Raw genomic sequence first — 6,000 nt, 5'->3', positions numbered from 1 at the left:
ACCCTCAGGCCCACGTGCCCGGATTCGAAAAATTTTCAAAGATAAACATTACCCATAACATTACTAACTCAAACATATAATTTATTCCCAATTCCATGCCCAAATTCATGGACAAAACCCAAAAATACCAATTTTTAAGTTTCCTTCAACGTCTCACAATTTCTACCAATTTCCATATTTGAATCCATATAAAAACTATGTATTTAACTCACAATGTGAAGAAATCACTTACCCCATAATAGTTGATGAAGATGGCATTCTAAAATTGCTCCAAAATCGGCTCCCATGGACGAAATGAAGTGGAATTGGGCCAAACCATTCATTTTAAAAGAACACTGCCCAGCCCGACTACCGCACCTGTTGCCACTTCACCGCATCAGTGGTCTCGCAGGTGCGGCCAAAAACTCGTACTTGCGCATACCCTCCGGCCAACACAGCTCCTCACCTGTGATGCCAAACGCGCCCTAATCGCTGCCAACTCCACACTACTAAAAAGTAGGAAGAGAGGGTCGCAATATTTTTTACCCGATATGAGGGTCGGGATTAATTTTCACAGGGAGCTAGGAACGGAGTCAAGTATCTATCTAGACTAGAGTTGTGTAATTGTTCCAAATGTCACTTCCATACATTTTGGGTTTTTGATTATACACTACTATTATCAAACTATTGCTTGAAACTAGATTATGCTACGAGATAATTGCTAAGTTGTATCTAATGGGAAGAAAGGCACTAGGGTAGTGACTTTCACCTAGGTGGCTAATTGACGGGTAAATGCTTCTAAGTTTCGATTGACATGTTTGGGGAAATATGCTATAACCGTTGCATAATTTTACCCACTCTCACACCTCTTGGTAGAGAGAGTGATTTTTGCCTAATTGACTCTCTCGAGACCAAATGGGTAGGCAAATTAGCTCAAGCAACTAGGGTTCAAGTTGGGTAATTACTCTCTCGAGGTTTAACTCTTTAATTGGGACTATCAATTCTCTTGAGTCCATCCCAATTCCTTGTTGAGTCAATTTTGGAGACTTAGGCTCTCTTTCTCAAGAAGAGCCAAGTCAACTTAGCACAAACCAATGTTTGCAACCACCAATTCATAGATTAAACCATAAAATTGACCCAAATAACAAACACCTATAGTCAATCTAACAATAGATGGCAACACCCATCAATTACCCACACTAGGGTTGAGCCACAACCCTAGCTAATGGGTTTAGTTACTCATGCTTGAAGGAGAAAATAGAGAAATAGATGAAGAACAAGGCATATTAATTAAATGTAAATTAAAATACAAGAGTCAATCGTTAATTTTAAGCTAAGATGCCAAAAATGGCTACAGATGAGGTTCCCACGAGCGCAACTCAATTCTAGATATATCAGATAACCTAAAAATGTTAAAATATTCTATTTACTAGGATGGAAAAACTGGACAAAAATACCCCTGCGGGTTCAGCGCGGGCAGCATAAAATAGACCGCGGCCACGCTAGGCTCTTGGACTTCAATTCTGGGCTCTCTGAACTTGGCTCCATAGACCGTGAAGTACGGACCGCGGTAGCGGAGGCAACTGGCATGGTCCGCATAATCATGACCACGGACCGCATGGCTTGAACTTTGGCATTTTCTATCTCTTTGAATCTATCTTCCGCGGACCACACAAAAAGGTAGTGCGACCACGAAACCTTCACCGCAGACCGCGCAATGCGTACTGCGGTCGCGTTGCCCGAAGCCTGGTTTTTCCATCTCTCTGAATCATGTAGTGCGGCCACATTTGACTTTGTGCGGTCTGCGCTAGGCTTGTTTGCCCTCAGTTTACTTTGTCTTTGATACTTGAGCAGGTTTCACTCCTTTTTGAGTCGTTCTTTGATATTTTGTCACTTTGTCGATCAAACCTGCAATCAAATACAATTTATGAGCCTTTTGGGACTATTTTGTATCAATTTATAATCAAAGCATAGGCAAGAAGGAGCACGAAACTCGTTAAAATCCCTACTTATCAACTTCCCCAAACTTAAGCCTTTGCTTGTCCTCAAGCAAACAAAATAAGACCCACCCCTTAAGGGAAAATCCAAGTATTTCCAGCTATCCTAAAGTAACCTCAACAAGCATCAATTGGGACTAACAATTGCCCTCAATACGAATGAATCATTAACAACACTTAAACTTTGAAAAACTATGGATCAAGTGTGACACAACAGCATCAAGAGTTGACTCATTACATCAAGGAACTCTCTCAATTACTTTGGTCATTGTGAAAGCCAAACTCACACATCCTCAACTCTCCCTAAGCAAACCTCACCATTTAGAGTATTAGCACACAAACCGAGGTTAATAGGAATTCACTCATCTCTCTCAAGGAAAGTCCACAAGTCCGGCTCTAAGTACCATATGCTTGCCCCTCATGTAAGTATCCACTAATGTAAGCGTCATTCAACTCAAGATCATATAGGGCTTTTGAGGAGTCAATATGAAGGCTTTCAGGGTAGGAAAAGTTTTTGGTCTAAATGGGTTCCATCTTCCCTTAAGCACTTCTTTTTATTCATTTGGCACAATTCTCTTGACTCTTTGAGTATATCACTTCTTTTTAAGGGGTTAGAGAGACATAATGTCAGTCTTTCTTATGCACTTCAAAGCGTTTCTCCCTTTTCAACTTTTTTCACACCTTTTTCTTTTTTTGTTTTTCTTGAATCCCTTTTTATTCTTTTTCACATTGGGCTTTCTTTTTGTCTTCTTTTCTTTTTCATTGCCTTCCCTTTTTTTGTACCTTTTATCACTTTGTTCCCTTTCTCGTCTCTCCCCCCAAACTTAAACTTTTGCCATTGCTCAAGGAAAGATCAGGTGCCAAGAGAGGGTATATTTTAGAACGGGTATAGGCTTATAGTATTGGTTCTTGAAAGAAAAAGGTTTAAGGCTCAAAAAGGTTTAACTAGGGATTATATCATTTGTGGACTATGGAATTGTTCAACTATCATTTGGATCAAGGAGAGCCTAATTTTTCAAGCCAAATTTCACTCAAGATTTCGCCTCAACAGACATTTAGGGCAAGTTCTAGATCATTGGCTCGGGACATGGACTCACAGTTCGATTTCTCACCGCACAAACTCAAGTATTGCTAAAGACATAGAGTCGGGGGCCCACAACAATCTTAGACATGATTGAGCACACAATAATCCTGAAAGACCACGTGATGATTGTTTCATCAACACAAGATTCTCAAGGTCACGACTTTTACCATCCTAAACACAACAACTTGTCTTTGATCATGGGATCAAAGGTAAATGTGTTAGGCCCAAGTGAAGCTTTGCTTGAGGTACCATTAACTACAAGCTACCAAAAATAAAAATAAAAACGGACTCAAACCCTTAAGAAGGTTGTCACGCCATCCATCATCGGGAAGAGCCACCCGATTCACACAATACTCCATCTTTGGAAAGAACCGTGGGATTAAGAAAACCAAAGGCTTATTGAAAGCACTAAAAATGAAACAAAAAGTTACGAGCCTATCTAAGAAGCTAAAAACGAATTTGTTTTTTTTACAAAAATAGAAAATAGAATGAATATGTACAATAGGGAATTTGAATATACAACGGGGATGAATATATACAATAATGTAACTTTATATACAAACAAAAGGGAAGATAAAAGATGCGATAAAAGTAGCTAAATGTAAAGTTATATACAGACTAATAGAAAATCAACAAGACATAAAATGTAACAATATATACAGTCATCCAAAAAATGTAGGGCGCACCCCCTCAAATAAAAGCTGGCATTGTCTCCAATGCCAACTAAACAAATAAGCACCAAAAAGTATAAGGAAAGGATATGAGGACTCCCTAAATCTTGTCCGTCTGCATAGGATCATCAGTGATCCCCGGGTCCTCTGTATGCGCGGGAACCTCTGATTGGTTCCTGGTATCCTGCTGCTCAGCTGCTGGAACTGGGGCCTGGACCTGGACAGTATATCATGTACATCCTGTGGCTGACTGGAGGAGGCCTCCGGTGGGTCCGCCAACTGGATGATGGCCTCATCTGCACTAGGGAGCTTCCTCTTCTTCTTTGGAAGCCTCTGTGTCTGCTCCTGCTGTGGCTCTGCTACTGGTACAACTACTGGAGCTGGATCCTCAAATAACAAATCTAAAAGCAGCTGGTCTGCCTTCAGTTTGTTCACATCCACTCTAAGCTCCTTCACAAACTCCTTGGAAGCCCGTGTTTTGCACAGCTTCTTGTGCTCCCTGGCAAGCTCCTTTAGCGCCTTGCCATGTGAATCCACTGCCTTAGCTAAGGCAGCCTGAGAATCAAGGATCTTCTCTTGATTGGCAAGAATCTCCTTAAGTGAATCCTCGATAGACTGGGCACCTGCACTGGCTATGGTGCCGACTGAGCTGCAATGGTGGAGGTCAATGTAGACAACTTGGACGAAGCAGTCGACATCCAGTTGTTCAAGCTATGAAGTGTCTGGCTTAGCTGGATGCCAAGCGTGCCCTGATCGCTTCTAACTCCACACTAATAAAAAGTGTAAGAGAGGGTCGCAATAGCTTTTACCCGATATGAGGGTCGGGATCTATTTCCACAGGGTGCTAGGAATGGAGTCGAGTATCTATCTAGACTAGAGTTGTGTAATTGTTCCAAATGTCACTTCCATACATTTTTGGGTTTTGATTATAAACTACTATTATCAAACTATTAATTGAAACTAGATTATGCTACGAGATAATTGCTAAGTTGTATCTAATGGGAGAAAGGCACTAGGGTAGTGACTTTCACCTAGGTGGATAATTGACGGGTAAATACTTCTAAGGTTCGATTGACATAATTGGGGCTTATGCTATAACCGTTGCACAATTTTACCTACTCTCACACCTCTCGGTAGAGAGAGTGATTTTGCCCAATTGACTCTCTCGAGACCAAATGGGTAGGCAAATTAGCTCAAGCAACTAGGGTTCAAGTTGGGTAATTACTCTCTTGAGGTTTAACCCTTTAATTGGGACTATCAATTCTCTTGAGTCCATCCCAATTCCTTGTTGGGTCAATTTTAGAGACTTAGGCTCTCTTTCTCAAGAAGAGACAAGTCAACTTAGCACAAACCAGTGTTTGCAACCACCAATTCATAGATTAAACCATAAAATTGACCCAAATAACAAACACTCATAGTCAATCTAACAATAGATGGCAACACCCATCAATTACCCGTACTAGGGTTGAGCCACAACCCTAGCTAATGGGTTTAGCTACTCATGCTTGAAGGAGAAAATAGAGAAATAGATGAAGAACAAGGCATATTAATTAAATGCTAAATTAAAATACAAGAATCTACCGTTAATTTGAAGCTAAGATACCAAAAATGGCTACAAATGAGGTTCCCACGAGTGCAGATCAGTTCTAGATATATCAGATAACCCAAAAATGGTAAAATGTTCTATTTATAGAAAAACTGGACAAAACTACCCCTGCGGGTTCATCGCGGGCCGCATAAAATGGACCGCGGCCGCGCTAGGCTCTTGGACTTCAATTCTGGGCTCTCTGAACTTGGGCTCCGCGGACCGTGAAGAATGCACCGCAGCCGCGGAGGTAGCTGGCGCGGTTCGCACAATCATGACCGCGGACCGCATGGCTTGAACTTTGGAATTTTCTATCTCTCTGAATCTATTTTCCGCGGACCGCACAAAAAGGTAGTGCGGCCGCGGAACCTTCACCACGGACTGCGTAATGCGTACTGCAGTCGCGTTGCCTGAAGCCTGGTTTTGCCATCTCTCTGAATCACCTAGTGCGGCCGCATTCGACTTTGTGCGGTCCGCACTAGGCTTGTTTGCCCTCAGTTTACTTTGTCTTTGATACTTGAGTAAGTTTCACTCCTTTTTGAGTCGTTCTTTGACATTTCGTCACTTTGTCGATCAAACTTGCAATCAAGCACAACTTATGAGCCTTTTGGGAGTATTTTGTAACAATTTATAATCAAAGCATAGGCAAGAAGGATCATGAAACTCGTTAAAATCCCTACTTAT

Source organism: Nicotiana tabacum, chromosome 18, assembly GCF_000715075.1.
Source record: "Nicotiana tabacum cultivar K326 chromosome 18, ASM71507v2, whole genome shotgun sequence".
Classification (NCBI taxonomy): Eukaryota; Viridiplantae; Streptophyta; class Magnoliopsida; order Solanales; family Solanaceae; genus Nicotiana; species Nicotiana tabacum.
Note: the sequence above shows the minus strand (reverse complement) of the source record.